We start from the raw sequence: 25,907 nt of genomic DNA, 5'->3' as shown, positions 1-25,907 counted from the left end.
GGAATGAAAATGAAACTTTTCCAGTTCTGTGGTCACTGTTGAGTATGCAAATTTGCTGATATATTGAGTGCAGCACTTTTACAGCATCACTTCTTAGGATTTTAAGCAGCTCAGCTGGAATTCCATCACCCCCACTAACTTTGTTAGTTGTAATGCTTCCTGATACCCACTTGACTTCACACTCCAGGATATCTGGCTCTAGGTGCGTAACCACACCATCGTGATTATCCAAGTCATTAAGACCTTTTTTGTATTCTTGCCACCTCTTCTTAATCTCTTCTATTTCTGTTAGGTCCTTGCAGTTTCTGTCCTTTATTGTGCCCATCTTTGCATGAAATATTCCCTTGGTATCTCCAATTTTCTTGAACTGATCTCTAGTCTTTACCATTTTTTTTTCCTTTTTTTCTATTGTTTTCCTCTATTTCTTTGCACTGTTCACTTAAGAAGGCTTTCTTATCTCTCCATGCTATTCTCTGGAACTCTATAGTCAGTTTTCTATATCTTTCTCTTTTTCCTTTGCCTTTCACTTTTCTGCTTTTCTCATCTATTTGTAAGGCCTTCTCAGACAACCACTTTGCCTTCTTGCATTTCTTTTTCTTGGGGATGGTTTTGGTAACCACCTCCTGTACAATGTCATGAGCCTCCAGCCATAGATTTTTAGGCATTTTGTCTACCAGATATAATCCTTTGAATCTATTTGTCACCTCCACTATATAATCATAAGGGATATGATTTAGGTCATATCTGAATGCTCTGGTGGTTTTCCCTTTCTTCAATTTAAGCCTAAATTGTACAATAAGGAGCTGATGATCTGAGCCACAGTCAGCACCTGGTCTTGTCTTTTGTTGACTGTATAGAGCTCCATCTTTGGCTGCAAAAAAATATAATCAATCTGATTTTGGTATCAGTCATCTGGTGATGTCCATGTGTAGAGTTGTCTCTTGTGTTGTTGGAAGAGGATGTTTGCTATGACCAGTGTGTTCTCTTGGCAAATTCTGTTAGCTTTTGCCCTGCTTCATTTTGTACTCCAAGATCAAACTTGACTGTTACCTCAGGTATCTCTTGGCTTCTTACTTTTGCATTCCAATCCCCTATAATGAAAAGGACATCTTTTTCTGGTATTAGTTCTAGAAGTTCTTGTAGGTCTTCATAGAACTGTTCAGCTTCTTTGGCATCAGCAGTTGGGCACAGATTTGGATTACTGTGATGTTGAATGTTTGCCTTGGAAATGAACTGAGATCATTCTGTTGTTTTGAGGCTGCACCCAAGTACTGAATTTTGGACTCTTTTGTTGACTATGCAGGCTACTCCGTTTCTTCTAAGGGATTCTTTCCCACAGTAGTAGATAAAATGGTCATCTGAATTAAATTTGCCCATTTCCATCCATTTTAGTTCACTGATTCCTAAAATGTCAGTGTTCACTCTTGCCATCTCCTGCTTGACTGCGTCCCATTTACCTTGATTCATGGCCCTAACATTCCAGGTTCCTATGCAATATTGTTCTTGACAGCATCAGACTTTACTTTCACCACCAGATGCATCCACAGCTAAGCATGGTCTTCACTTTGGCCTGGCCTCTTCATCCTTTCTGAAGCTATTTCTCCCCTCTTCTCCAGTAGCATTTAGACACCTACCTGGTTTCAAATAGGAAAAGGAGTACGTCAAGGCTGTATATTGTCACCCTGCTTATTTAACTTATATGCAGAGTACATCATGAGAAACGCTGGACTGGAAGAAACACGAGCTGGAATCACGATTGCCAGGAAAAATATCAATAACCTCAGATATGCAGATGACACCACCCTTATGGCTTAAAGTGAAGAGGAACTAAAAAGCCTCTCGATGAAAGTGAAGGTAGAGAGTGAAAAAGTTAGCTTAAAGCTCAACATTCAGAAAACAAAGATCATGGCATCTGGTCCCATCACTTCATGGGAAATAGATGGGGAAACAGTGGAAACAGTGTCAGACTTTATTTTTTTGGGCTCCAAAATCACTGCAGATGGTGACTGCAGCCATGAAATTAAAAGACACTTACTCCTTGGAAGGAAAGTTATGACCAACCTAGATAGCATATTCAAAAGCAGAGACATTACTTTGCCAACTAAGGTCTGTCTAGTCAAGGCTATGGTTTTTCCAGTGGTCATGTATGGATGTGAGAGTTGGACTGTGAAGAAGGCTGAGTGCCAAAGAATTGATGATTTTGAATTGTGGTGTTAGAGAAGGCTCTTGAGAGTCCCTTGGACTGCAAGGAGATCCAACCAGTCCATTCTGAAGGAGATCAGCCCTGGGATTTCTTTGGAAAGAATGATGCTAAAGCTGAAACTCCAGTACTTTGGGCACCTCATGTGAAGAGTTGACTCATTGGAAAAGAGTCTGATGCTGGGAGGGATTGGGGGCAGGAGGAGAAGGGAACGACAGAGGATGAGATGGCTAGATGGCATCACTGACTCGATGGACGTGAGTCTGAGTCAACTCCGGCAGTTGGTGATGGACAGGGAGGCCTGGTGTGCTGTGATTCATGGGGTCACAAAGAGTCAGACACGACTGAGCAACTGAACTGAACTACCTAAGGCGCTCATTTTCCAGTGTCATATCTTTTTGCCTTTACATACTGTTCATGGGGTTCTTGAGGCAATAATACAGGAGTGGTTTGCACTCCCTCCTCCAGTGGACCACATTTTGTCAGAACTCTCGACCATTACCCATCCATCTTGAGTGACCCTACATGGCATGCCTCACAGCTTCATTGTGTTACACAAGGCAGTGATCCATGTGATCATTTTGCTTAGCTTTGTGATTGTGGTTTTCATTTTGGCAGCTATGGGATTGTAGTTCTTGATTCTGTCTGCCCTCTGATGGGTGAGGATAAGAGGTTTTAATTGCAATATTATATAGTTTAACATGGTGTTAAAACATTTTTATGGCTAGTTGAAAGAGCTGAAAATGATTTCTGTTTGTAGACTTGGCTCACCGATTAAGATGCAAGGGTTAAGGTGAGCAACTGGTTGTATGCTAGTACTGCAAACAGAAGTTGGCTTTGCTTGAATCTCCACCCTGAGGAGGTTCATCAACATGCTCCTTTTGAAGCTTTGCTCCTCACAGAATAGTCAATATGTACCCGTCATCAGTCCTGGAGAAGGCAGTGGCACCCCACTCCAGAATTCTTGTCTGGAAAATCCCATGGACGGAGGAGCCTGGAAGGCTGCAGTCCATGGGGTTGCTGAGGGTCGGACACGACTGAGCGACTTCACTTTCACTTTTCACTTCCATGCATTGGAGAAGGAAATGGCAACCCACTCCAGTGTTCTTGCCTGGAGAATCCCAGGGACGGGGAAGCCTGGTGGGTTGCCGTCTATGGGGTCTCACAGAGTCGGACATGACTGAAGTGACTTAGCAGCATCCTTCAAGACACCTTGCCCAAATGGCACCTTCAAAATGCAAACCAACATCAAAAACATTCAAGGAAAATGATTAATTGTGGAGGGCTGGTGGCAAGGGTTGCATCTGAATCAGGTATAGTCAGTGTGATAGCAAAATGGTATAGTAAATTAAGAGAGTAGGTCTGGAGATAGTCTGAAAGTCAGTCTTAGCATTGCTATTAACAACTTTGATTCCCTGGGAGAGAAACTTAACCTTTGTGCCTCAGTTCCCTCATTCGTTAAGACAGGACAGGACACAAGTCATAGGATGCGGATTAAATGTGATAGTACATGCACAGTACCTTATTATGCCTATAGCAGTGCCGAATAAAAGTTCACTATGATTATTATACATTTATGAACCATTAAACGTGAAGTATTAAAAAATACTAAACTGAGATTTCTTTTCCTTTGTATAATGCTCATCAGGCCGTAGCTCTGGCTTTATTTTCAGAGAGAAAATTTAAACAAATACACTTCCTGTGTCTCAAATAAAAGTGTAATATTGAGCACGAATGCTCTAGAGCTGTGGAAGTGAACCAATGCACAAATTCTTCCCAAATGAATGGAAAGTTAGTTTCCACCTGAAAAACAATCAATATACTTCCTATCTTTCAAATCAAAGAGGAATAAACAAATATACAGAAATGTTTGACAGACATGTGGAATCAGAACAAATTTTGGAAAATGAGGGAAGTGCAAACACCAAACTGAATTTTTAAGCTAAATGAAAGATCAAGTAGACTGGAAACATACCCCATGTAGAGAACTTCAATCCTCATCTCCCTCAGGGAGAAGCAATAGTTTCCTGCAAGCTGCAATCCCTTTTTCTTTTCTGTTTGTGAACTACAAGCCAGCCCCATCTGGAATTTAGTTTGGTACAAATAAGTTTGTCTGTCCATTTGTTTACCTTGAAGTCTTTTTTTTTCCTCTCCTCTGAGAATTCTAAGGATAACATTCATAGTCACTCTTTTTTTTTTTAAACCAGAGAACTCGTTTGTATATTAAAAGCTGAACCATGTGAAATTACCTACGTTTAACTACCTTTTACCTACAAAAAGATAAATTTCATATGGTTCCACTTCATTTGTTGTAAATTGGATGGATGTGGTCTTGGGAGAACTGGGAAGTAAGGAAGTGGATGGGTAAGAAGAAGGGCTGTTTCCCAGTGAATTTTTACTTCATTTCTTCAAAGTTGTATCACAAAGCCAAACACTTGCTGAGGAATTGGAACCACTTCACAGGGAAGGAATTAAATTCTTTCAGTATTGATGAAAAGACAATGTGTTGCTAACAGCAGCAGACCTATGACCCAACTGTATGAGAAGGTGACAAGGAAGTAAACCACTAGCCAAGCAAAGGAAACAATGGCTTTCCGCCCCCTGCGCTGGGATGAAAGCTGCATATGCAGCAGCTGAACAAGTTATCTTGAGAAACACGACCAGGCAGTTTCCTACCATGTAAAAGCACTAGATTTTCAGTCCCCTCCCCTATAATCCACGCCCCTTCAATGAACCTTGTTCAGGCATGTTTATTAAACAATGGACAAATGCCTGAATTATGAACCTACAGGTCAAGCAGCAAGCAGCTCACTCCATTAATTAGGCATTTCAATCTCTTCTTCCCCAACTTCCTTGCTTTCTCTCTTTCTGCTTTGGAATTTTCATTAAGTATGACATTTGACTTATTCTGAGAGCAAACACTGTATTTTCTGGCTTTCTTAATTTGAAAGCCAGATGATCTCTTTACTGGCCCCAGGGAAGAGGGAAAACAACTTTTTGTCAACAATTGCACTTGGCTTTTCATTTCCTAGTTTTCAAACTCACAATTCCATTATTATCTGTTGTGCGTGTGCCCTGGAGATGGTGTGAGCAGCCTATAAAACAGGCTTCCAGTGAATCACTGCCTCTGAGGACCACCCCTCACTGTCTCTGTCTCCACCCCTGGGCCCCTCCCACTGCCCACCAAAGCTAAACTGTCATCTATGTTTTATTGAAAATAGTATTTTTAAATGTGTGATAAAGAAAGCAATAGGTCAATCTTACAGAAAGTAAATACAGAACACGGAAACTTTTTTTCATAATGCAATTCCAACATTCTACAGGAATTTATATTTAGGCAAATATGGGTGTTTGAGAATGCTTTTGGACTCAACATTAATCATTCTGAGAGAGGAAGAGTCCAACCAGTTTAAACTAGATTTTTCTCTCTTTGTAACCCATGTGGCATTCCAAACATTTCTAAGCATTAGAGTTACATCATTTTCTCTCTTTTTTCATTTAATACAAACAAGCCATTATATTCCATTTCACAACCTTTAAATTCCCAGTATCAAATTACCCAGCTGTTGTTTCAATCTCTCTCAGTTGCTAAGAGATGGGGATGGTGGCAGACCAGACCAATTTTCTTCAACACAGAATTGTAAGTTGACATAAGAGGGAACTAAATGCAGCCAAAGCACAAACAGCCCAACAGTTGGCAGCCAGGCTGTGTGTCTTTTCACAGCTGCAGGAGACAGTTGGTGCAGAGAACTTCATTGCCATCTCCCTGCCAACATCACTGCCATGTTTTCATGAGTTCTGCACAATGCCTCTCAGCAAAGAGAGGTATTTTCATTCGCATTACAGAGATCAGTCTCTTGTTACATTGGTGCTCTTAGAATTAAGTACCATGATCTTTTCAGGGTCAAGCCCTTTAATAATAATGATAACAATAACAACAATACAGAAAAGCTATAGGAACATTTATAGTCTCCCACTATTCTGCATAAGGCACTTATTCCCCCAGCTGCCAGGAGTGTTGGCTGCTTACTGCTCCCATCTGAGACCTTCTCTGGGGCTTGCCCTCAGCTGCCCCACCCAAGGTCACATCCTTCCCTGGGAGCACTCCACGTCCAATGCCTGCTCAGTGGGAGGAGGTAGAAAGCCTGGCAAAGGAGTGGGCCCAACTCTATGGAGTTCCCCATAGGAATGACTAATGCCTCTACTGCAGCACAGTGGTTCAACTCCTCCCTCTGCTAGGATGATGTTGCTCGCGTCTCTCAGATGGTTCATTCCAATAAGCCTCCAACATACAAATCTCAGAGCCTCAGAATGTGCTTCCTTGAGAAAGCAACCTACAAGGACAACTATCAATACATTCTCAAACCTCTGATTTCTTTGAAAGAACAAGCCACTTAGCTTCTACATATTGAAGTCTCAAAGAAATCCCAAAAGGACTGTTTTTCTTGGTTTATTCACAATAATCGTGCCAACACAAAAGTCAATAGCTCAGAATGCATGATACACGTGCTTACATAGTGGCACAAGGCAGTGTTTTTAATCTTGTCCAAACTCCAGTCAGGGGGCAACATCAATAGAATGATGGTAAAGAGGTAGATGAAACAGATAAGAAACTATAAAGACAGTTTATATTCTGGATGGGGGTGCAGGTTTCAGTTAAAGTTAACTGTGCAATGAAGATGTTAGCTGCAGCCCTGGTTCAGTTTGGTTCAGTCGCTCAGTTGTGTCCGACTCTGACCCCATGAATCGCAGCATGCCAGGCCTCCCTGTCCATCACCAACTCCCGGAGTTCACTCAGACTCACGTCCATCGAGTCAGTGATGCCATCCAGCCATCTCATCCTCTGTCGTCCCCTTCTCCTCCTGCCCCCAACCCCTCCCACCATCAGAGTCTTTTCCAGTGAGTCAACTCTTCGCAGCCCTGGTAGGGAGAACACAATTCTATCTACTCCAACAGGGAGAAAGAATGTTGAAAGAATTTACAATAAAACTTGAATAAAGGTAGACTATACCTTAGGAAAAAGTGAGGTACTGGGTTGTGAAACTAAATCCCAGCTGATGGTCATAGACTTGGATTGCACCCCTGGCAGTGAAGATTTAAACATTTAAACTATGTATGAGAGGGTTCATAATATATGGGTTCCAAAAACAGCCCCAAGGTTTGCATTCTGGAACACAACGTGTTACTTCTCTATACCTGCCTGTAACTGGATTAAAGGACTGCTCATGGATCAAATAACTTCTGCTTCCTTCATTTGTGTGACTAGGAGATATGAAATGTAGAAATAAGTAGAGAGATGATAACATAAGGCATGGTACTTTGTGCTAGATTTAGTACTAAGTTTTGTAATTATAGAGATAATGTGTATTTATTATTTAAAGTTTTAAAATCTTTTAAGGAGTCTGAAATATAATATTGCTTTGAAGTTTTAATTTGAAATGTTTCACACTGTGATTTTATAAAATTCTTTTTAATTTTTTAATATAAAACAATCTAGTTTATTATGGTTATGAGTTTGGCTTATTATATTTTTTAACTTGTCTAAGTGCATAGAAAGATTGGTTTAGTTAGGCTTCTAAGTCTATGGTATTATTCATCTAAGGTGTTTGAAATTATTAGATAGGTTAAAATGCTTTAGGAAACTTAACCAAATTTGTGAATGATGTTAATTTGTTAAACTTGAGATAACTGAACATTAACCAAAAAAGTTATCTTATTTTTGCACTATATTTACTAGGTATATTAATAAAGAGATAGATAAGATAAAATTAAGGCATAAGAAAAAAAATTCAACCTTTAAAATTTTCAACTTTAATAATGCAATCTCTATTGGGGCTGGTGCATGGGGATGACCCACAGAGATGTTATGGGGAGGGTGGTGGGAGGGGGGTTCATGTTTGGGAATGCATGTAAGAATTAAAGATTTTAAAATTTAAAAAATAAATAAATAAATAAATTTGTAAAAAAAAATAATAATGCAATCTCTAAGTGTTTCTTTCTACCTCAATTATCAGGAATTATTTAAGCCTCCCCTACTACTGTCTGTTCAAACTTAGGTATTTTGTTGGCGTCTGCATACCCTACAATTTCAGAGCTGGCAATTTTCCTCTCAGTTGCTTTAAATGGCTCCCTAATTATGTTTCTTGAGCAATGAAGCTGATGAATTCAGTAGGAAAGAACTGTGCCTTCTTTGTTCAGTTGCTGATGTGAGTCCCACAAACATCAATGATACAGTTTATACAGAATAAGTCATGAGTCAGAATAGAAGAAAATCATGTAGCTTTATCCAAAAGTAAAATACTGTATAATAAATCCAAAATTATAATGAAAAGTCCTTAGTTCTGGTTTGATCGATGGTCAGTCTTTCACAGCGCGGTGGGGGGTAGTATGGGTGGGAGTTATGTCTCTCAAACTGTGCTTCTCCACTGTTCAAGTGCACAGAGGTCACCTTGGGATCTTGTCAAGCTGCAGGTTCAGTAAGTCTGGGCGGGAGGAGAGACTGCAGGCCTAGTAGGTTCCCAGGTGTTGCCTAAGCTTCCAGTCCAGGGACCACACTTTGGGTCACAAAGCTCTAAACATCAGTACTCTAGTTGATGTTTTGTAGTTTCTTTAGCAGTGAAGATTCTGTCAGGAGTAACAGGAAGGGAGTGGTCGTGCGTAAGTACTAATCCTGGCCTAACATGGTATCAATATATTTGCAGGAATTGATGTTTCACCATTTAAAGATTTTCTCTTGAAAGAGCAACTGAGGTTAAAGCAAATCAGTAATTTTCCCAACATCTACATCTATTTTCTTAGAAAGTAAAAAGATAAATATTAAGCTTAAAAGAGTCCATCACGATAATGAGGTCACTGAAGGCATAATCCTTCATTTCAGAAACATATAATGTCATCTGTATTTCATAACTTACAGACATGTTTGAGCAGCATTTCTTTGGCTGACAGACTGAGAGTATATGCTTCAGGAATGTGTTTCTGTTGAACAGCAAGGCAAGAAAAACTGTAGATAACTGGCATCTGTAGGAACACTAGGTGGTGCTACAATACAAGTAAACTATGAATAGACAGCCACTCCTTCCCCCGCCAGGATTCAATCCTTAGTGATTTAATTAATCATCATATCTTGCTTGTTTTCTCACAGATCAAGTTCAAAATTGATCTTCAGTTTATTACACAGATTATTGGCCATGCTTCAGAAGTTTTCTATTTCTAGGAAACACTATAGGAATCTACGGATAGTTTGATATGTCACAGACCGTAACAGTTATTTAAAATGTATGAACATTCATAGGCGTATATTTTTTCATTGTTCTTAAATTACATGAGAGAATGTTAATGGTCACAAAGTCTGTGATACACTGGCATACAAAGTTGTGAAAAATCTCTTCCCTTAGAGACTTTTAAGAGCAATACAAAATGCTCTATTGATTTCCTGTATTAGTTTCACAGGCCTGCTTCAAAGCAAGTCTGAAGAACTTTACCAAACAATGCCTACAAATTATTTCCTGGCACTAGGTCTCGTGGCACGAGCTCTCGTACAGGAAAGTACTTCCCCAGTGTTGCATCAGTTCTCACGGTAAACCCCGTGAGTCAGGAAGGAGTGACAAAGCAGAGGAAGGATCAGCAAATTTTCTAGTAGAATGCTTAACTAATACCTCTTCCCGTAGCAGCACCACAGAGTTTAGGACAAACTGTTTTACACATTCCACTAAGCAGAGATTAATTTGGACTAAATCTACCTATCATTCACTTCTTAATCACAAGTCATTTTAAACAACTGCTCTATCTCAGATCAGTATCATAGAAATAAAGATGCAGCTGACAATGGTTTAGGACTGTTAGGGCAGAGGGAAGGCCCAGTCAGAAAGCAGGACACTTGGGAATTAGTGAGTCTCTGGAGGTCGTTGTGGGGCTTTGGGGGATTTGATCAGAGGAAAACAACATGAGGGTGTGGAGTACCATGAAGAGAGAACAAAGCAACCAAGATGGGAGGAGGGAGGGCAATAGAACACACCAGAAACACAAGCCCTATTTGGCAGTTTTGCCTTTAGTCATGGCAGCACAGGTGTGTGACCCAGAGGAGACCCTGATCTGAGCAATAGAGATGACATCCTACAGCAACTTGCAATTACAGGGTGCTTAAGCACAGAGAAATAAACTTGAATCAGCAAAGTCCCTAGCTTCAGGGAACTCTCAATCTAGTGTTTCTGTGCTACACTGATGAGGTAGGCTGACCTTCAGTCCATGAAAGTGCAAGACGTTGTCTGACAAAGGCTCTGATGTATTCATTTCCTGGATACAGAAAGCATGGCAGACAGGAATGAAAACTGAGTCTAACCCCTCAAAAGGCACTGAGTAAGGAATATTTTTGTCATGAAACTAGCTCTTCTGAGTTGTTGTTCATTATTCAGTCGCTCAGTCATGTCCGACTCTTTGTGACCCCATGGACTGCAGCAAGCCAGGCTTCCCCCCCGTCCTTCCCTGTCTCCTGGAGTTTGCTCAAACTCATGTCCATTGAGTCAATGATGCCATCCAAACATTTCATCCACTGTTGACCCCTTTTCCTCCTGCCTTCAATCTTTCCCAGCATCAGGGTCTTTTCCAATGAGTTGGCACTTTGCATCAGCTGGCCAAAGTATTGGAGCTTCAGATTCAGCACCAGTCCTTCCAATGAATATTCAGGGTTGATTTCCTTAAGGATTGACTGGTTTGATCTCCCTCTGTCAAAAGGACTCTCAAGAGTCTTCTCCAGCACCACAATTCTAAAGCACCAGTTCTTCAGTGCTCAGCCTTCTTTATGGTCCAACTCTCACATCCATATTTGACTACTGGAAAAACCATAGCTTTGACTCTATGGACCTCTGTGGGCAAAGCGATGTCTCTGCTTTTTAATAAGCTGTCTAGGTTTGTCAAAGCTTTTCTTCCATGGAGCAAGCGTCTTTTAATTTCAAGGCTACAGTCACCATCCACAGTGATTTTGGGGGTCCAAGAAAATAAAATTTGTCACTGTTTCCACTTTTTCCCCATCTATTTGCCATGAAGTGATGGGATCGGATGCCATGATCTTAGTTTTGTGAATGTTGAGTTTTAAGCCAGCTTTTTCACTCTCCTCTTTCACCTTCATCAAGAGGCTCTTTAGTTCCTCTTCGCTTTCTGCCATTAGAGTGGTATCATCTGCATATCTGAGGTTGCTCTTCTGAGTATGTCATTTCATTTCCTCTTCAGCGACATCATCTGTAAATATTAATGAGGTGCCTACTTTTTCAAGGTACCAGAGTTCCTCTCATATTACTGACTGAATAGAAAAATCACATATCTTCCTAGGTTCTGTGTTATTGCTGGGGCTCCTATCTCATTGCTTTAAGACAAGGACTCCTATTGTTAAACAGAAATGTGACACCATTATTTCATTCCTAAAAATTAATTTCTAAACATTATAAAACATCCATATTTCCTCAATAGTCATATATATATATGCCTACTGAGGAGATACATATATATATATATATATATATATATATATATATATATATATATATATATATATATCTTTTGCTGCTGCTGCTGCTGCTAAGTCGCTTCAGTCATGTATGATTCTGTGCGACCCCATGGACTGCAGCCTACCAGGCTCCTCCATCCATGGGATTTTCCAGGCAAGAGTACTGGAGTGGGTTGCCATTGCCTTCTCTGATATCTTTTGCTATATACATTGAATTCTGAATCAGGATCCAAGCAAATTCCATCAGATTGGTTAATATGGCTCTTAAATCTCCATTAATCTATAGTTTTTTCTCTGTGTCTCCCTCTCTTTCATGGAAATTCTGTTGAAGAAGTAGGGTTGTCTGTCCTGCAGAGTTTCACATTTCACAGTCTGGGCTTTGCTAATTGCAACCCCATCAGTTCAGTTCAGTTACTCAGTCGTGTCTGACTCTTTGCAACCCCATGAATTGCAGCATGCCAGGCCTCCCTGTCCATCACCAACTGCCGGAGTTCACTCAAACTCACGTCCATCAAGTCGGTAATGCCATCCAGCCATCTCATTCTCTGTTGTCCCCTTCTCCTCCTGCCCCCAATCCCTCCCAGCATCAGACTCTTTTCCAATGAGTCAACTCTTCACATGAGGTGGCCAGAGTACTGGAGTTTCGGCTTTAGCATCATTCTTTCCAAAGAACACCAAGGACTTATCTCCTTTAGAATGGACTGGTTGGATCTCCTTGCAGTCCAAGGGACTCTCAAGAGCCTTCTCCAACACCACAATTCAAAATCATCAATCCTTTGGCACTCAGCTTTCTTCACAGTCCAACTCTCACATCCATACCTGACTACTGGAAAAACCATAGCCTTGATTAGACGGACCTTTGTTGGCAAAGTAATGTCTCTGCTTTTTAATATGCTGTCTAGGTTGGTCATAACTTCTCTTCCAAGGAGTAAGTGCCTTTTAATTTCATATCTGCAGTGATTTTGGAGCCCCCAAAATTAAAGTCTGACACTGTTTCCACTCTTTCCCCATCTATTTCCCATGAAGTGACAGGACCAGATGCCATTATCTTAGTTTTCTAAATGTTGAGCTTTAAGCCAACTTTTTCACTCTCCTCTTTCACTTTCATCAAGGGTTGCAATATATTACACAGGCCACTCTCTCCTATGTTTCCCAGAAATTGATAGTCGGATCTAAAATCTTGATCACGTTCAGGTTTCTTTTTTGTTTTCCTTTTGGCAGCACTAGCTTATGGATGGTATTACACAATTTTGTAAAGAACTGCATGTGGTTGTCTTACTTTTTGTGATTTTTATCAGCCAATGAAAATTGCTGCCAGCAGTTCTTATACGGACCTTTCTCCAGATATTCTGACCACCTAACACATTCTCCAGCAGATTTCTTAGGAACTTAAGGAAACAACATACCCTGATTTCTTGCAAATCTGAGGTCTTTATACTCAACGCTCTGTTTCACTGAATCCTTAGCTCACATTTTCTTTCCCAGAGTATCCTAAACATGTTACTTCACTGTTTTCTGACAGGAAAATAAAATTAAATAATCATCTGACAAAAATCTAGTGACAATCTCACATTCCTTCCCTAATTAGTGACTTCATTCTTTAGCCTGGATGACCACAGGATTTTTTTTCCCTCTTCATAGTCCAGTGATTTTTCACTAATCTGAAAAACTGTCTTTTTTAAGTGGATTTTTTGCAGCTTTGGAATCCTTTAAGAAAATGAAAGCAAGCTTGATATATTTTTAACTGTTAATACAGCTTTAGGGTAGTAAAAGAATTGCCATCTTGAACAAGTTAACTTTCTTTATATATGCTAACATATATTTGCCAAGGGTTTTCATTCACACTAACTTGCTATCAAGGAGGCAGATTGAACAAAATATGACTTTGATCACTGGGGAATTATCTGTAGCAAAATGGTTGGAATCCCTACCTTGTAAAGTCAATTATTGTGATTTGCTAAAATGATGACCAAGACAGCCTTATAAAGTTGGAAAAGGAAGGTTTCAGGAAAGTGAATATAAGGGGAACTTTTAAATTTTTCTGTTTTGTCATAACTTGAGTCCTATTATATAATTAAGGTTTACGGCCTCTGAACAGAGATGAAAATGTCAATGGGAACAATTCAGAAAATCAAGTTTATGATGCAGACAAAACACATGTGGTCCAGGGATGGGGCCCAGTCTGTGCAGCTTCACCAGGGCCTGAACTTTATCAGGATGTCAGCCCGAGCAGCACACAGGGAAGAATTTCCAGTGTCGTCAGCACACAAATATCTTTCTGTTTGGTTTCACTCTCAACTAGCTCTGTGTTGAAGTCCTGAAGTTGATTCTAGATGAATAAGAAGCTTGGGATTTCTAGGTTTTGCCTGCCCTGGCCTAGTGTTGAGTATGAGAGGGAAGGGGTATTCTCATCATATCTGCTATACAGACAAGCTTCTAATTTTGAGCTGCCTCTACTCTATGCCCGGGCCATTTGAGGGCTAAAATGTGAAGCAGATAAAACAAAGTTTGGAATCCTCATGACTTCCCCTGATATTACTAAAAATGCTCATTGTCAGGGAAGCTTCTGGCCCATCCCGCCCCCCCAATCAAAACCTACATCTTCTATTTTAAATTTCCTCAAGTCCTACTCAGTAGATGATAAGACCCTATTCTGTACATTAAATTCAGTGTTTCTTCAACCCTGTCTTCACCAAGAAATCTCTTTTGTTAGCTATCTCACTATAGCCAACTCTTTCTCACCATAAACCCCACATTCTGAAAGACTATACCTATTAGAGAAGTTAAATTATTTAGAAATTTTTATTTTTCAATTTTTCCATTTATTCAATGACAATTAAAACTGCTTCTCAGAGCTGCCTGACCAATATGAGATAAGAGATATTAGTTACCTCATAGGCTTGATAGAACTTCTGAGAAAGCAATAAAAAAAAAAAAGAAAGAAAGAAAAAAATCAGTCTCTGAAACTATATTATGGGTAAATGTATAACATCTATTAGACTTTTTGAAGTTTCCAAAGTACTTTGAAGATTATCATTTATTTAGATATCTTTGGTTAAATATCATTGATTACTTTTCATTTTAAAATTATTTCTCCTAATATGTATTACTCCCTCCTCTTGTATAAGAAAATATTTTAATTAAAATGCATATAATTATTAATGCTAAACAAGTAGCAAGTCCATTTAGGAGATATATTTGAGGCCCATGGACAAGATTCTGGTTACAACCAGCCCTCATTTTTTTTTTTTTTTTTTTTTTTTGCTCATGACACCTTAAGGTGCCTATTTTAAAATAGCTATCTTGATCCAGCCATTTGACATCTGTTACTAAATCATAATGTAATCTTGGTTGATTTAGATTCCTTGTTTCAACTCAAAAGCATAATTTATTTTACAAGGATTGCTATCAGCCACTTATTTTCATTATTTGATAATGAAACAAAAAAACTCTTGAAAGCTTGTTTCTGAAAATAGCTATATTTGGTGACTTACTTACATAATATTATAGCTTTGTACTCTGTATTTTGGTTTTCATAAAAAGCATTTGACCTCTGCTTTCTGTTTTTTATAAAGTCAAAACTGAACTACATTTCTGTGAAAACAACATTTCTACTTTTTTCTTCATTTTGAAATATGAATACTAAATTAAATACTATGTCATTCAAAGACTGCTCATCATTAAAATGAAACCATGGTAAATGCTACTTTTCATTTAAGGCATTTTAATAATATCTAGACCAATTTCTATGGATCCTATTGGCCTTAGCACTATTATTTTACCTGCTTTATAATCAAATAGCCTCATGTATTTATCACATATTTTAAAAAACGTTAATCATTAACCTCTTTAAAATTTTGAAATGCATGTATTCTGTCCTTTTCTACATATGCTGATCTGCCACTTAAAAATATAACAAGACAAAATAAACAATCCCCCTGCAAAAATTCAGTCCTTAAAAAATGATTAGGTAAAGACAACAACAAAATACCTTCCTCTATCCCTTCTTCTCATCAGTGTGACCACATCCAGATTGTCCTGCTTTGACCAACCACTTTCCCCCACCAATCCATTTTATAAAGGCAGATGAACAGTAATTCAATCACTTGTTTGGAATTTATACATTATGTACTTCCAAAGTAGGATTGGGGCAAGTTACAAATGTCATGTAATATAAAAACAGGACAGCACTGGTTTAATATAAAACTGGTTTAATATAAAAATAAGCCAGTCACTCTAAAGGTGATCAAAGGGACAGGGACTATATGGCTCACCACTGTTTTTTCCCAGTGTCAGTATCACAAAGGAAGATTTTGGATTGAACCAATTTTACTTCAATAAGAAGGGGAGGAAAAGGAAGTTTATTTACAAGCAAGTACTTCTTGGGACGTTGAGTAAACCATGTCTGATGACAACTTGGCAAACACATTGAGACCCTCTTCCAATGGATAATTCTCATAATCACATCATTCAGCTGCTACATGTTCAAGAAAAATACACCACCCAATAGCTGTATATTCAAGAAAAACATACAACCACATTTTTAAATGAATAAACTAAAAAAAAAAATTTCATGTAAGAAAGCATTTATTTAGGGCAAATAACTCCATCCATTCCAAATCTATGATTATATGCCTTTTAAATTATATATCAAAAAAGAAATGTGAAATAAAAACTCCTTAAACATCTAAACATGTGTGTTACCTGCATCTTTTCATCTCATATAAAAGTCAAGTTTCACTATAATTTATCTTCCTACTGGTCTGCTCCAGCAAACCAGTGGTCCCTACATTGTGGCATTTCATTTTCTACTGCTTTATATCAGCAAGTACAAGATCAAATATGGCCCTGAGTATAAAACTCTATGATATAGGCGTCAGAGCTGGCCACATAAGAAGTTGTGTCCTGACCAGAAACCTTGAGACTCTAGTGTCTGTAGGACAAGCATTCTCAGTGAGTTGAAATCCAGCACATGACTCACTGGAGGGCATTTACCCTTTCTAAATTTAAGATCTCTTACATATCTTAGAAGACCCAGATGAAACAGAAGGCAGGCCATCAACCTTAATTTCTCTAAGTTATGTTTTACTAGCATTCAAAAAGTGCCAGTGAAGAGAGAGATCCCAAAGAAGGCAACTAGGCATTAAACACTCAAGAAAACAACTTTGAAGGCATATTCCAACTGCAATAAGGTCATGACCATCTGGTTAGTTTTGCAGGCTGATGGAAACCTTATGCATAATTTGAAGCTGTCCGTCCTTATCATTTCTTATGTAAAGTCATAGGGAAAATTAAGGAATTAAGTTCAAGTTTCAGAGATGAGCTAAAGACAGAGACTGATTGCTTCCCCAGACTCTAAGAACCTTCATTTCTAAGGAATGTTGCCTAACTCCGATGTCATTCATGAGAAACAGATTCAATTTGTAGTTTGGCTTAAGAGTCACTTTGAAAAGCTCTATTATCACTTCGGGAATTTGAAATAGCTAATAATGAGCACACAGTAGTCTGACTTTACGACGGCTCAGTCAGTCTACACAAAGCACTTACTTCAGTATGGGCTTCTAGATAAATACTAGTCATCAGACTGGATTGCAACACTGCCTTAAACTGTATCTGAGAGACAGTGTAAATCCTGCCACTGACTGACTTGCCATTTAGAGTGGTGGGATGTAGACGAAGGATGCTGGCTGGAGCGTCAGAGAGCAAGGCATCACCTAGATTCCGCCCCTTGTTAGCTGTGTAAATCCGAGAACTCGCTTAACTTCCGTGGACCTCTGCTTTCTCATCTGTAGAATGAGGAGTGGGATTGGATGACCACTCAGGTTTTATCACATCGTAAGGTTAAAATAAATAAATCCCCACTGCTCAGAATGTCCTTATATAGAAAGTCTGCCTTTGTATTTATGTATTTATGCCTACAACAACAACAACAACGGTTTCTGAAGCCGGAGTTCCCTTTGCCATGATAAAGTCTTCCAAATCATATTTCATCCACCACTATCACCAACACAGGTCCCTACTTTAGGTTTTAAACTGGACTGCACAGGATAAAGGGTCTCTGACTACCACCGTTACAACTAAGAGGTGTTTTAATAATAAGAATATCATTCATGACAGTAGCACTTTCCTTTTATTTGTTTAAACTAATCATGAACATTATTTTATCTCTAATTATTTGGTAAGGTAAATGGTAAATATTATTAATTCTATCTTGAATAGAAAAATTTAATGAGACTTAAGAGCGGTTGGTTCAGTGACTTGCCCAGTTGATGTGAACGCCTCTCTCACAATCAACCAAGGGAATATTTATTGATGCAGTCTCTGCAGGGCAGCTCTACAATATGGGCCAATTTCAAATATTTTTTACACACATACAAAAAGATATATGCTCAAAGTTTTTGTAATAGGGAAAAAATAGAAGTTACCTATATGTACATCATTAGCAGAATACGCAAATAAATGAAGGCATATTCAGGCAATGGCTTACTACACAAAGGAACTGAATTTGTAAAGTTTTATTTAATGTTTATTAACTTAAGTTTAAATATCCATATTTGGCTAAAGGCTACTGATTTCAGACAGCACAGCAGACACTGATATTTATTTTATGACTATGTATTGCCTCATAATCAGAAAAAATATAAAATATTTCATTTAAACATCAGCAGCAACAATAAATCAACTGACCTGTGCTTAGGAGACAACCAGAAGATACATGAATAAATTAGTTCACAACAGGTTTATCTAAGGAGCTGCTTTTCCTGCAGTGTGAGATCCCATTCCACATTTTATTAATATATGCATGGTTTCCATACCTGCACATGATTGTGCTAATTTGGCAAGTTTCCTAGACACTGGTTCACATAAATTGCTTTATGACAAGAAAGCTATATCCTTTGTGCAAGCTCTGCAGAATACACCCGAAAGAGAGAGTGATAAATGGACAAGACCAGAAAATAGAAGCTGCAGCATTGAAAGCAAGGCCAGATTTTTGAAAGGATGATAAATTATTCAACTCATTGAATAGATTTATAGTGATTAGGAAACTCAATCTTTCTACTTACAGATTTTGATTAAATAAAAATGTATACTAATAAAGTAGCAAAACACCTTACTTTTTCAAATGGCAGCCAGTATAAAATTTAGTCTTAGGGAATTATGTAAACTAGCTAAAAGCAATTTGACTTTTAGACCTGCATGAAGCAAGGATATTTGTTTGTTCACATGGATTTCCAAATTCCAATCTATTTGCAAATTAAAGCAACATTTTCCCTCCAGTCAATTATTTTTTTTTTCCACTACCAGGTTATTAGCTAGACAAAATATAATAATGAACAACTTCCCCAATTTGTGTTTTTCTTAGTATTCCGCTATTCTAAATAAGCTATAATAAACATATTCATGTAGAAGGCTTTTTTCCCTATACGAAGCATTTTAAAAAGCCTTCTAAAGGGTTAAATTGGCCCAAATTTTAGCATAATTAACAATAAAACTATAACTAAGCTCGTCAATAAATTGAATCTTCCACTTAGTCTACTCTTTTGAAGAAAAAAAGCTAACCCCGAAAGTATATTGAAAGAAGACAGGAATGTTCAGCATACATCTCTTTGTTGTTGTTCAGTTACGAAGTTGTGTCTGACTCTTTGTGACCCATGGACTGTAGCATGCCAGGCTCCTCTGTCCTACACTATCTCTTAGAGTTTGCTCAAATTCATATCCTCAGTGATGTAATATAACTATATCATCCTCTACACCTTCTCCTGCCCTCAATCTTTTTGAGATCAAGGTCATTTCCAATGAGTTAGCTCTTCCCATCAGTTGGCCAAAGCTTCAGCTTCAGCAACGGTCCTTCCAATGAATATTCAGGATTGATTTAGTTTAGGATTGACTGGTTTGATCTCCTTGCTATCCAAAAGAGTCTCAAGAGTCTTCTCCAGCACCAAAATTTGAAAACATCAGTTCTTCACCACTCAGGATTCTTTATGGTCCAACTCTCACACCCATACATGACTGCTGCTGTTGCTGCTGCTGCTAAATTGCTTCAGTCGTGTCCGACTCTGTGCGACCCCATAGACGGCAGCCCACCAGGCTCCCCTGTCCCTGGGGTCCTCCAGGCAAGAATAATGGAGTGGGTTGCCATTTCCTTCTCTGATGCATGAAAGTGAAAAGTGAAAGTGAAGTCACTCAGTCGTGTCTGACTCCTAGTGACCCCATGGATTGCAGCCTACCAGGCTCCTCTGTCCATGGGATTTGCCAGGCAAGAGTACTGGAGTGGGTTGCCACTGCCTTCTCCCCCACACATGACTACTGGAAATCATAGCTTTGAAAATACGGATCATTGTTGGCAAAGTGATATCTCTATGTTTTAATAAGCTGTCTAGGTTTCTTATAGCTTTTATTCCAAAGAGTAGGCACCTTTTAATTTCATGGCTGCAGTCACAGTCTGCATTGATTTGGAAACTTCGAATCCAACAAAATAAAATCTGTTACTGCTTCCATTTTTCCCCCTTCATTTTGCCATAAAGTGATGGGACCAGATGGCATGATCTTAGCTTTTAAATGTTGAATTTCAAGCCAGCTTTTTCACTCTCCTCTTTCACCCTCATGGAGAGGCTCTTTAGTTCCTCTTTACTTTCTCCCATTACAGTGGGATCATCTGCATATCTGAGGTTGTTGATATTTCTCACACCAATCTTGATTCCAGCTTCTGATTCATCCAGCCCAGCATTTTGAATGATGTACTCTGCATATAAGTTAAACGAGCAGAGTGACAATAAACAGCCTTGTCATACTCCTTTCTCAATTTTGAACCAGTCAGTTGTTCCATGTAAGGTTCTAACTGTTGCTTCTTGACCTGCATATAAGTTTCTCAGGAGACAGGTAAGGTGATCTGGTACTCCCATTTCTTTAGGAATTTTCCACAATTTGTTGTGATCCAAACAGTCAAAGGTTTTAACATAGTCAATGAAGCAGAAGTAGATGTTTTCCTGGAATTTCCCATGCTCTCTCCCCGATCTAACAAATGTTGGCAATTTGATGACTGGTTCCTCTGCCTCTTCAAAACCCAGCTTGTACATCAGTTATCAGTTCATGTACTGCTAAAGCCTAACTTGAAGGATTTGAACATTACCTTGCTAGCATGTGAAATGAGTGTAACTGTATTGTACTTTGAACATTCTTTGGCACTGCCCTCCTTTGGGATTGGAATGAAAACTGACCTTTTCCAGTTCTGTAGCCACTGCTGAATTTTCCAAATCTGCTGGTGTATTGAATGCAGCACTTTAACAACATCATCTTTAGGATTTTAAATAGTTCAGCTGGAATTCTTTCACCTTCACTAGCTTTGTTCCTAGTGATGCTTCCTAAGGCCCACTTAACTGCACACTCTAGGATGTTTGGCTCTAAGTGAATGACTACACCATTGTGGTTATCCCAGTCATTAAGACCTTTTTTGTACAGTTCTTCTGTGTATTCTTGCCACCTCTTTTTAACCTCTTCTGCTTTTGTTAGGTCCTTACCATTTCTGTCCTTTATCGTGCCCTTTCTTGCAGGAACTGTTCCCTTGATGTTTTCAATTTTCTTGAAGAGATCCTCTATTTTTTTTGAATTGTTAATTTAAGAAGGCCTTCTTATCTCTCCTTTTTATTCTCTGGATTTCTGCATTCATTTAGGATATCTTTCTCTTTCTCCCTTGCCTTTCACTTCTCTTCTTTCCTCAGCAATGTGTAAAGCCTCCTCAGACAACTACTTTTCTTTCTTGTACTTCTTTTTCTTTGGGATGTTCACTGCCTTCTGTACAACATTACAAACCTCCATCCATAGTTCTTCCAGCACACTATCTACCAGATCTAATCCCTTGAATCTATTCATCACCACCATTGTATAATGATAAGGGATTTAATTTGGGTCATACCTGAATGGCCTAGTGGTTTTCCCTACTTTCTTCAATTTAAGTCTGAATTTTGCAATAAGGAACTCATGATCTGAGCCACAGTCAGCTCCAAGTCTTGTTTTTGCCAACTGTATATATTGCTTCTCCATATCTGGCTGCAAAGAAAATAATCAGTATGATTTCAGTATTGGCCATCTGATGATGTCCATGTATAGAGTTGTCTCTCGGGTTGTTGGAAAAGGGTGTCTGCTATGACCAATGTGTTCTCTTGACAAAACTCTGTTAGCCTTTGGCCTGCTTCATTTTGTACTCAAAGGCCAAACTTGCCTTTTACTTCAGGTATCTCTTGACTTCCTACTTTTGCATTTAAATCCCCTATGATGAAAAGGACATCTTTTCTGGTATAGTTCTAGAAGGTCTTGTAGGTCTTCATAGAACTGGTCAACTTCAGCTTCTTCAGCATTAGTGGTTAGGGCATAAACTTGGATTATTATAATATTGAGTGTTTGCCTTTGAAATGAATGGAGATCATTCTGTTTTTGTTTTTTGAGGTTGCACCCAAGTACTACATTTCAGACTCTTTTGCCTGTGAAGGCTACTCCATGTCTTCTAAGGGTAGATAGATATATAATGTAGTAGTAGTAGTACATATAATGGTCATCTGAATTAAATTTGCCCATTCCCGTCCATTTTAGTTCATTGATTCCTAAGATGCTGATGTTCACTCTTGCCATTTCCTGCTTGACCATATCCAATTTACCTTGATTCATGAACTGAACATTCCAGGTTTCTATATAATATTGACCTTTACATCACTGGACTTTAGTTTCACCACTAGACACATCCACAACTGAGTGTCGTTTCTGCTTTGGCTCAGCCACTTCATTCTTTCAGGAGCTATTAGTAACTGCCCTCGGCTTTTCTTTTTGCCTTTTCATACTGTCCATGGGTTTCTCTAGGCAAGAATACTGGAATGGGTTGCCTCCTCTAGTGGACCATGTTTTGTCAGAACTTTTCACTATGACCCATCAATTTTGGGTGGCCCTTCACAGGCATGGCTGATAGCTTCAGTTGAGTTACCAAGCCCCTTCTCCACAACAAGACTTGTGATTCATGAAGGAGATACAATGTCTTAATCTACATTATTTTGTGAAAATGATGTTCCAATGGTTACCTCAAAAGTTTCTGTATCCTTAATTCTGAGAAAGATTCAGGTATGCTCAGTACTATACACTTGAAATTTGGGGAGAAAGCATACTAATACACAGTAAAAAAAAATTAGTATTAATATTTGTTCTTTATTTTACTCTGTTAACTAGGAAAAGGACATCTTTTTTGGGTGTTATTTCTAAAAGGTCTTGTAGGCCTCCACAGAACCGTTCAACTTCAGCTTCTTCAGCATTACTGGTTGGGGCATAGACTTGGATTACTGTGATATTGAATGGTTTGCCTTGGAGACAAACAGAGATCATTCGGTCATTTTTGAGATTGCATCCAAATACATCCGCATTTCGGACTCTTTTGTTGACCGTGATGGCTACTCCATTTCTTCTGAGGGATTCCTGCCTGCAGTAGTAGATATAATGGTCATCTGAGTTAAATTCACCCATTCCAGTCCATTTTAGTTTGATGATTCCTAGAATGTCGACGTTCACTCTTGCCATCTCTTATTTGACCACTTCCAAATTGCCTTGATTCATGGACCTGACATTCCAGGTTCCTATGCAATATTGCTCTTTACAGCATCAGACCTTGCTTCTATCACCAGTCACATACACAGCTGGGTATTGTTTTGCTTTGGCTCCATCCCTTCATTCTTTCTGGAGTTATTTCTCCACTGATCTCCAGTAGCATGTTGGGCACCTACTGACCTAGGGAGTTCCTCTTTCAGTATCCTATCATTTTGCCTTTTCATACTATTCATGGGGTTCTCAAGGCAAGAATATTGAAGTGGTTTGCCATTCCCTTCTCCAGTGGACCACATTCTCTCAGACCTCTCCACCATGACCCACCCGTCTTGGGTTGCCCCGTGGGCATGGCTTAGTTTCACTGAGTTAGACAAGGCTGTGGTCCTAGTGTGATTAGATTGACTAGTTTTCTGTGAGTATGTTTTCAGTGTGTCTGCCCTCTGATGCCCTCTTGCAACACCTACCATCTTACTTGGGTTTCTCTTACCTTGGGCGTGGTCCTTGGAAGAAAAATTATGACCAACCTAGATAGCATATTCAAAAGCAGAGACATTACTTTGCCAACAAAGGTCTGTCTAGTCAAAGCTATGGTTTTTCCTGTGGTCATGTATGGATGTGAGAGTTGGACTGTGAAGAAGGCTGAGCACTGAAGAATTGATGCTTTTGAACTGTGGTGTTGGAGAAGACTCTTGAGAGTCCCTTGGACTGCAAGGAGATCCAACCAGTCCATTCTGAAGGAGATCAGCCCTGGGATTTCTTTGGGAGGAATGATGCTAAAGCCGAAACTCCAGTACTTTGGCCATCTCATGAGAAGAGTTGACTTATTGGAAAAGACTGATGTTGGGAGGGATTGGGGGCAGGAGGAGAAAGGGACAACAGAGGATGAGATGGCTAGATGGCATCACTGACTCTATGGACGTGAGTCTGAGTGAACTCTGGGAGTTGGTGATGGACAGAGAGGCCTGGCGTGCTGTGATTCATGGGGTCACAGAGTCAGACACGACTGAGCGACTGGACTGAAATGAACTAGGAAAGTCAAATGAAATATGCCCTGCCCCTTGCAAGCCTTGCTAATTAAAGTTTTTTTTATGCTATATTTCCTAATTTCTTGTTTCTTTATACTTTTTCAACATATTTGGATGTAAAATAATAGTCTCATAACTTGAAAACAATGCTCAAAGATCTCATTCTTCCTCAATAGGCAAAAGAACAAAACTATGTTTTATCTTTTTTAAGAAAAGCTATATTTTATTGTGTCTTAATGACAAAAAGCAAACAATAGAAGAATGAATTATGAATGGAAGTATATACAGTTGCCACAAATCTAACACACATGCGCATATATACACTTGGCCAGCTCATCCTGTCGTAGTCACAAAAGCAGCAATTGGATTGGGAAATTATAATCATAACTAGGGACATTTACATAGCATCTGGGAGAGTTCCAAGTTCTTCTAAAGAATGATCTTACTTGATCTTTAGCCTTTAGAGAGAAACATTTACAGCCAAGAAAATTACAGCTCATAGAAATCATACTGGATTGCTTGGCATCCAACTTCTAGTGAGTAGCAGAGACAGGATAAGAACGAGGCCTGTCATCTCTAAATCCTGCGGACTTCCCACTCAGCCTCATGTCCAGTCAGCCCTGGGGCAGCAAAAAGTGGAGTGAGGGCCACAAGGGTGTCACCAATTTGAAGAACTCCCATTCCAACATTAAAACTGGTTTATACTAGTGGGGCATCAACCTTTCATTACTTGCAACATGCTTCTGAAATCTCTGATGCAGCTTAAACTAAAGGAGCCACCATAAAATAAAATAAAATTTTAAAAAGGACTAAGACATTCCAGTATGCCCTACAAACTCTAGAAGACAGCTTCAAACAAGCTTTAAGAATACTTTCAATTGTTTTAGTAGTTATGAACAATAGGAATTAGAAATCAGTCTCTTTTGCTTGAATTCAGTTAGCAGTCAAAGTCATATGACAAGGTAGAAACTGGCAGTTTTCAACAGGGCCTCTTTTGGAAGGCTTTTCCTTCCATCTACTGTTTCTGGGCCCAGAGCCTTCTCCTCCATTAAAAAACAAAACAAAACATTTATAAGAAAGCCTCTGGTATATATTCTTGATGTGAATGTAAGCCCACGCATTACTTATGCCAGTGACATTTATTTTTAATGCTTTATCTCTAATTATGAAAAGGAAGCCTTTGCAGAGGGCAGAGGGAATTCAGGCATTAAAGAAAAGACTGGGAAGTTAATTTTAGAAGGTGGATCTCATCTGCAGTCTTACCATATACCTAGGATTGGGCAGCTCCCCCTAAAGCTCCCAATGTTCATGTATATAAAAAATCTAATACAAAGGAGGATCCAGATGACTATTTTCCACTAAACATCAGACTGTGAAATCAAGTACACATTTTCAATATATCTCTTTCAAAATCTTTCCATTTTGAAATCAGGAAAAAGTGAACTGAAAAAGCAGCATTATATATAGTATACTATAGTAATAAATGCACAGTCCCCACGAATGGGTTTCAGAGGTTGTCTTGAAATAGTATACAAATTATGGACATGCATATGCAATGCCTTGTGAAGATGACTTAAAGCTTTCACCACATTTTCAGAGAAAT

At 38.9% G+C, this 25,907-nt stretch overlaps 1 protein-coding gene across 1 annotated transcript in view; it reads right to left on the bottom strand.

Annotated features, from left to right (window-relative positions):
- Positions 1 to 25,907, bottom strand: part of AKAP6 (A-kinase anchoring protein 6) — a 410,046-nt gene that overhangs the window by 346,140 nt on the left and 37,999 nt on the right. The gene's annotated exons all lie outside the window — the stretch shown is intronic.

Source organism: Ovis canadensis, chromosome 18 (assembly GCF_042477335.2).
Source record: "Ovis canadensis isolate MfBH-ARS-UI-01 breed Bighorn chromosome 18, ARS-UI_OviCan_v2, whole genome shotgun sequence".
Lineage (NCBI taxonomy): Eukaryota > Metazoa > Chordata > Mammalia > Artiodactyla > Bovidae > Ovis > Ovis canadensis.
Note: the sequence above shows the minus strand (reverse complement) of the source record. Positions and strands in the feature narration are given on the sequence as shown.